Source organism: Gossypium raimondii, chromosome 7 (genome assembly GCF_025698545.1).
Source record: "Gossypium raimondii isolate GPD5lz chromosome 7, ASM2569854v1, whole genome shotgun sequence".
Lineage (NCBI taxonomy): Eukaryota > Viridiplantae > Streptophyta > Magnoliopsida > Malvales > Malvaceae > Gossypium > Gossypium raimondii.
In genome coordinates this window covers 51,383,904-51,392,352 of record NC_068571.1, presented here as the reverse complement: position 1 = coordinate 51,392,352, position 8,449 = coordinate 51,383,904, and the positions used below count along the sequence as shown (strand labels likewise).

Genomic DNA, 8,449 nt, shown 5'->3' with positions numbered 1-8,449 from the left:
TCACTTTAATTTTACCAAATAAATTTTTCGTATTACGAGTTAAATACTATTCATTTATTGAAACATGTCATGACGTCCCTTAGATGGGCCTCCGAAGCCCAAAACATACATCGGGACCAAACCAAGATTAAATCGAAACCATAAGAAATTTTTCGCAAAATCCCAAAGTTTTTTTTTTTTTGAACTCAATATAACCCCTTTTATAAATATCTAATCTTCCCTGCAGTTTTAAACCGAGATCAATCCAACACAACCAATCCATTTTAACATATTTTCAAGATAGATTTAACGTATTCGTAAGATAACCTCATCACATACCAAAACCAAAATTTGTTAGCCATACCAATGGCTAACCATACATTCATTTCACATTAACATTTACTTTATTAGCTGATACATGCCATTGATTTCCAAAATAAAGTTTCTTTATATACCAAGATCTTGAGGTTGATAGTGTGATGCGTCTCCGATCAAATCCAACCTCCAAGCTCTTAACACTACAACATAGGGGAAAAGGAAACAGGGTAAGCACTTTGTGCTTAGTAAGCTCATGTAATAAGAATTATACTTACCTAATATTTTCAATACAATGCAATAAACATTCATACACTCATTCAATACATTATTCCCCTATCATGCACAAACTCAACATTCAAATTAGTCCAATAATTTCCATGTATCAATGATATATACCATGATTGATGAGCTCATCAACACCATGATTTCCATTCCCTTGTTATTTTTTCATATTTATCCCATTGAACTAAGAATTTCGATGGATTTTCAGGGGTACACTTTAGTGTACAGATCCGGGTCCGTCAATTCATATTCATGTGCGCACATTTCCATTTTAGAGAGCACACTCCCGCGAACCTCATCCTTACAGCGAGATTATCAGTCCAGGCAAAATCCCCTGTAATATAAACTCATAGAGTATTGTCGGGATTACCAGTCCAGGCTAAATTCCCTGCAATGACAATTACTCTAATGAGCTTGGATCTGAATTACCAGTCCAGGCTAAATTCAGACCCTAATTCGGATTACCCGTCCGAGCTAAATTCATTTTCCACATATTATTCGGGAGGGCTAGATCAGAATAGGATCACCCGTCCGGGCTAGATCCTTTTTACCGTCAATTCTTTTTCAAAAATCCATTGAATTTTCCTTCCATTCAACCGGGATTTCTTCCCCTTTTATCAAATATATCAATGTTTCATCAATTTTCATACAATTAACATTCAAATCATATTCACATCAATAACAAACATTTCAAGCATTTAAGAATATAATTCAAGTTACACGAACTTACCTCTATACTTGTTCGTAAACAAAAATCTACTAATCTCAAACTTTTTCTTTTCCTCGATCTAGCTTCGTATTTGAATTTTCTGGATCTAAATAAATAAATTTAATCATTAATATACTACATTTCATGTTCATATGTAACATTCTCTGTAATTCCCCATTATTATTTATAGTGCATTCAAAGCTGTCTCACTGAGTCATAGTCACTAAATTATTTATATCTTGAGCTACGGAACTCCAAATTAAGATCTGCTAATTTTTCCAGAAACTAGACTCACATATTTTCTTACCATAAAATTTTCAGAAATTTTTGTTTAGCCAATAAGTACAGTTTATTCTTTAAAGTTTTCCCTGTTTCCCTGTTCGAAAGTTCCGACCCCTCTTCACTAAAAATTAATTATCTTATTGTACAGAATTCAGATGATGTTCTCGTTTGTTTCTTTTGAAAATGATGATGTTCTCGTTTGTTTCTTTTGAAAATAGACTCATTAAGGATTTTAAAATTATAAATTTAAGCCCCTAATTATTTTTCTCCAATTTTTGATGATTTTCCAAAGTTAGACTACTGCTGCTGCCCAAAACTGTTTTAGTGCATGATGTTAATTACCATTTTTCCTCTAAGCTTTCAATAAATGATAATTTCATCCCTGCTCAATTAACCTCTCAATTGAGCTTATTTTTCTCAATTAACACTTTATTCTATCACTTTAAACTAATTTATAGCCTTTGGAAATCAGAATTTTAGTACTAGACTTTAATTCCAAACTTTTTCACAATTAGGTCCTACAAATCAATTTCTATTGAAATTACCTAATAAAATCATCTCATAAACAAATTAAAGCTTAAATTTCATGCTATTTCATCATAAACGTACAGCACATATTCATAGAAACTTTCAATTTCATTCATAAAATCAAAACTAATGAATTTAGTAATAGGACATAGTTGTAAAAGTCTTAGAAACATAAAAATTACAAGAAAAAGGTAAGGATTAACTCACTTGGTGCAAAAATTATGAAAAAGCAGCTTGAATAAACCCTTAGGACGTTTTTGGCTGATAAGAATGCAGAAAAATAAAGAGAATTCTAGATATTCCAATTTGGTCCCATTTTTATGCTAGTAAAATTTGTTATTTTCCCATTTTACCCTTATTTCACCAATTCTCCTGATTTTTCTCAGCTTTTGCCGCCAAAATATCTCCTTTTGGGCTTATTTACAATTTATGTCCCTCCTCATTTAACAATTGAGCTATTTAATCCTTCTAGTAACTTTTACACCTTTTTCAATTTAGTTCTTTTCACTTAATTGACTACCCAAACATTAAAATTTTCTAACGAAATTTTAATACCATATTACTAACATTTCATAAATATTTATAAAAATATTTTTGACTCGGTTTTACGAGATCGAGGTCTCGATACCTTGTTTTTACCCAATTTCTTCAATAATTTCTTTTTCTAACTAACCACTAAATCGGTAAAATTTTTCTATCTATATTTTCATACGATTTTCCTATCATATCAATATTCATGTAAAAATATTAAAATAATTTTTTTAAATCGAATTTGTGGCTACGAAACCACTGTTTCGATAACCTTGAATTTAGGCCATTACACTCTTAAACTTTTAGCTACGCAATTTACTACTCAATTTTACTATCCTATCAACTTAGTCCCTAACCATCTACAAAGCTAATTTAAAATTCTAACAAATTTAATGACATTACCGATTTTCTGCATTGAGGAGTATTTTTTTTTCTGGAAATTTTTTAAGACAATAGGTGTGGGGCAATTGTGGTAATTGCTTATCCGATCTTACCCAACCTATTCCACTATATGAGATTATTTTGTTCCTGTATATTTATAACTATTAAAAGGTAAAATGTAAAATAGTGTTATAAAAAACTCATATGTTTTAAGTTTAAATATTTTCTTGAAAAATATGTTTAAATATTTATTTACTTTTAAAAATATTGAAAACATTAGAAAGAATTAGTAAAAATTAAATTGAAACGAGATGTGTGAAGTGGAGATGAATACATACAACATCCATCAAGGTGATTGTAGTTTTCAAAATTATATATCCATAACAAAGCGAGATAGATGATAAGACAAAAGATGCCAACTCTGAGATGATAATAAATTTAACTATTTAAGAACACCCGCTCTTATCTCATTCCATTACGATCCTCAATCTAAGGGTGTGTTGCGTGATGTAAAAGACAAATCGCTCTTATAAAATATTTGTGCACTTTATAATGTTGTATAATAAAACATAAATTTAAACATTCAAAAGACCGAAAATATTAACATTTGCCAATAATATCAAATATTGGTTAACATTTTAATGATAAATAAAAACGTTCTATACTTGTATATATACAATTTGTATGTATATTAAAAAAGGTTAAGTAATAAAGTACGTAAATTCACATGTGGACTTACAACTCAATCATTCAAAATAAATTCTAAATAAGTAAAAATATAAAAGAAATTTCAAGGATATATATGCCAAAAAGAATTTATATTTTATGCAATAACAATCTACATTATCAATAAATTAGATGATGGCACGTATCTAAAATAAGGTTAATAAAAATAATAATCTTTTAAATAAAAATATACAAAAATAATTTTAATTCTTGATTTTTATTTTATCAATTTAATATATTATTTATATTATGGTTAAAGTGTTGAACAAATTAAATTTCGATTTAACCAATTAAATTAAATTGAAAGATAAGATCCATAGCCACATATGGAAAAGCTAAGCAAAAGAATGATCAGCATTTGTTATTGGAAGGGAGCATTAACAAGTCGGGAGAAGATGGAAAGTTAAAATTGACAAGTATGGAGGATAATGATAATTATATTATATTAAAAAATAAAATTATTTAAATTTTAGAAACGATATTATTAAGAGAAATAATCAATATCTATGATTGTAAATAGGATTTGAAAAATATTTTGTTTTTTTAAATAATGCTAACATTAGTAAAAGTATTATAAAAGCTTTTGTATTAAGAATCGAATTGTATTTTACTTTTTTTACTAAAAAATTAGAAAAATTAATCCAGATACATCAGATCCAAGAGCAAATTGGTCTTTTCATTTCTATTATTAAAAATTAATTTTTGTATGTCAAACTAAGGCATACATGGCACGACATGCGTGATTGTTTGGTTATTCTATCAACAACAACAGTATTTAACAGTAGAAATAGATAAAATTTTTAATTTAACCGATATAAATTAATTTATTTATTTTTTGAATAAAAGAAAATATTAGCAGAGAAGCTATATGGTTGTTTTACCTGCTAACATCTTTTTCATATGCTTAATTTGCATTAGTTATCCGTCTGCAGAATCCTTGCATTTGCTTAATTTGCATTAGTCATGAAGCTGCAGGATGAAGAACCAGCAGGCTGTGCCACTGCCACTGGCAGTGCCACCACCAAAGTCATCACTTTATCTTAATTGTAGGGCTTAGAGTCTTTTGCAGCTGTTTCTTTTTTTTCTAATTAAATTCCATTGAATCCAATCTCTAACTTCTAAAAAAGCTCCAGATGGCTAAGAATGGCAATGGCAAAAAACATAAACACCCTAAATGCCATGGACTTTAATGGATTAAAACGCCATTGAAATTGAAACTAAACTCCCATATATATTTTTTTGAACACAAAGTTCAAAACACATGCAAATTAAACAATATTAGTAGTAGATCTACGCTTTTTTACTTCATCACCATCTCCTTGTACCAAGTCTAGAATCCATCCTTTGCAACTTCAACTGCTCCTTAAACTTGTTGATGAAATCATCGGCTTTGGCATCTACTTCATCGTCCTCCTCCGTAGCTTTACCTTTCCCTTCCCTCATAGTCGCCGGCCGTCGAGCTTCCAATATATCATCTTCCTCGAAATGCGAAAACGGTGACTTCGCACTCGCTGATTTCTTCATCTTCTTCGGAAGCTTCGTTGGTACCTCCCCAGATGCCGGTTCGGCGTCGGATTTGGTCCTCGTAACTTGATTGTTACGGTTCAACTCACTGTATATTTCATCAAAGCCTCGCTCTTCACCTTGGGTTTGTTCTACTTGTTCGGGTTCTTTTATTTCTTCTTCCTCGGGAGTGTAATGGGAGCTAATCTCACGGGGTTTTTGCCCCGGGGAGAAGTAGCCATAGAGGTTTATAGACTTAAGCCTATGCAAAACAGAAGGAGATCTATCGAGGTGGGTTGGGACTGGTTCAGGTGTGGTTTCAGTTTCACTGGTTTGTTGTTGAAAAGAGATATGGAAATCAGCGCCGGAATCTGGGATTTCGGCGGCGGCGGTGGTGGTAGTAAAAGGTTGTTGGGATCTGTAAGAGTACAAGTTGATGGATTTGAGCCTTTGTAAAACAGATGGAGATGGAAGGAGTCTAGGGTCGTTTGTTTCATCTCCTTCGTGGAGTGATGGGCCGTCTCCGACACCGCCAGAAGCGGCGGCGCCAGAATTGTTGGAAGAGAAGGTGGAAGTGAAAAAGATAGTACCAATAGTAATGTTAAGAAAGACAAAGAAAACAGTAGGGGTAAACCAGCTGAAAATGGAGGCCCAAAGGGAAGAAGAAGGTACAGTCGACATTGATTCTTCCAACATCACTGGCTCTCTTGTTTCTTGCTAAGATTTTCTTAAAGCAAATTAAAAGAGAAAATTGTACCTAAAAAGCCGCACAAGGAAAGGCTAAGAAAATTAAAACGAAAAAAAAAAAGAAAAATAGAAAATAGGGTGGAGCCTGAATTCGAAGTGGAGGCCGACGGCCTATTAATTGAAATTATAACAAAAAAAATTATTAAAAAATTGTAATTTTTAATGTTTAGGGTTGCTTATTTCGCCTATTGGGTTTAGATTTCAACATTTTAATTTTATCCTCTAATTTTATATTACGAATGTAATCTTAAATTTTGAATCAATTTATTTTTATTTTTATTTTTATTTTAATCCATTTAAGTTTTTCTTAAAGACTAATTAATATATATTTATTAATAGTAAACTATAATAATCATTATATTTCATTTATTAATATATTAATTATGGTTATGGATAGTGTTGTAATCACGGATTATTATAATTATGATTTATAAATTTATTTCAACACAATATATTTACTTACTAATATATAAATTGTAATAAAAAGTAAGAATTGTAATAATTTATCATAATTTTATGGAAATTGAGCTTAAAAATATTAAAAGAATTAAACTTGTTTAAAAATATTATATAACAAGGACAATTGAGTAAAATGTGCTTTTAAATAATCTAACATTCCGTCAACTAAACAACTAAATCTTGCATTCCGGCTAAGTGAGCCAAATAACTTAATCTCACATTCCATCAGTAATATTATATTCTCGTAATTTTATTAGGAAACTTAATCTAAGATTCGACAAACCAAATACTCTTTTAATGTTTACATCTTTTGTCAAGTTGGTCATTTTTTAGCTAAATTTAGCGCCCAACTTTTAAAAAGAGTAGAATTTGACGATCAATTTTTTAAAAGGAGTCGAATTATTATTTTTAATGAAGATACTGATTAAAGTTTTAAATTTTTAAACATGGCAACTCTCATAGCAATATGTTTGTACTTCATGTTAATCTTATTGAATTTTTAAAACTTTATATTTTTCTGAACATTTTAATAATTTAAATTATTTGTTGATGATATATATAAGTCAAATAATGTTATGTTAACATGAAGTACACATAGATTTTCGAATAAGTTGCCACATCAACATCGCTAAAAAATTAATGTTTTGGCATTTTGTTAAAAAAAAGCAATTTCACTCATTTTTAAAGGTTATAAATGTCCAAATTTAGCTAAAAATAAAATAATGGCTAAATTGAGAAAAGATGTAAACATTAATGATTAAATTTGCTATTATGCCTAAAATATATAATAGTGATGAATCAAAATAAAGATTAAGGAAAACTACACAACAAGTCACCCAACTATTGCTCATTTCATTTTTTAGTTACGCAACTATTAAATTTTTTATTTGGTCACCCAACTAATTGAGATTGTTTCTTTTAGTTCATTTTCGTTAAGTGCAGTTGAATCTCTAATGGGATGGTGACATGGCAGTTAAAAAGTTGGTATAGTAATAAATTTAGGCTTCAACTTTTATATATTTTATTGATTTAGTCATAATTTTAAAAAATTAACCTACAAAATTTACAAATAATTTCAATTTAATCCTCAAAATTAGCAGCAGCGAAACTGTAACAATCATGAGAGAAATAATGGGACATACAGTGGAACTTGTTTAGTACTGTGTTTCAGTTCATGTTCAATTTCCCTGTCAAGGGTGTTGTCTTTCATAATATGCTAATGAAGCAATTCTTAGAATTTGGTGGGTCTGAAACTCATGCACACAAAGGAATCATCACGACGATCATCATCAGCTTCCGGCAACACCTTGAACTGGTCTTCATTGGCAGCCGGCGAGGGTGAGGGCAAAGGCGATCCGAGCATTTGGGCAGTCACGTCTTTCCATCACATACGACCTTGAACTGCCAAGCGTTTGGTGCACTCTCAAATATTGGATGACCTATCAACGCCTTTCCATGACTTCAGTTTCCTAAAACACCCATCAAAACAAGACAACGATGAAGACACAGAGAAACAGAACACAAAATAATTCTAATATATATAATTACCTTGAAGTTGTGAAATTGGAGTTGGAGGTTTCAGCCAATTTGATTACTGTTTCGTTGCTGCCACAGTTTCCATTGCTCTCTAATTTTGAGGATTAAATTGAGACTATTTATACCCTAAATTTATTATTATATCGATATATTATTATACGGATAGAAATAAGTTTTGTATAAAAATATAAATTAAAATTGAAATGAATTATGTGTAATTTTAAAAGTTTTATTAAAAATAAAACCTTAAAATATATTAAAATAGTAATTTCAGGATTTCTTTCCAGTGGTTTTAGAAAAACACCTGGAGTGTTGACAGTTACTCATATAATCTTTATATAATAATTTTATTATATTTTAATTTTATTATAAATATATATTTCCTATATTATAGTATAATCGAATAATAAAAAGTTGGATGCATTTTAAGTAAATTTTAATAAATAGAGAAAATAGTCAAATGACAAA

General features: G+C 30.0%; 1 pseudogene; it reads right to left on the bottom strand.

The window, feature by feature from the left end:
* Positions 1-4,941: 4,941 nt before the first annotated feature.
* On the bottom strand, positions 4,942-6,055 carry LOC105803289 (pathogen-associated molecular patterns-induced protein A70-like; annotated as a pseudogene).
* Positions 6,056-8,449: the final 2,394 nt, after the last annotated feature.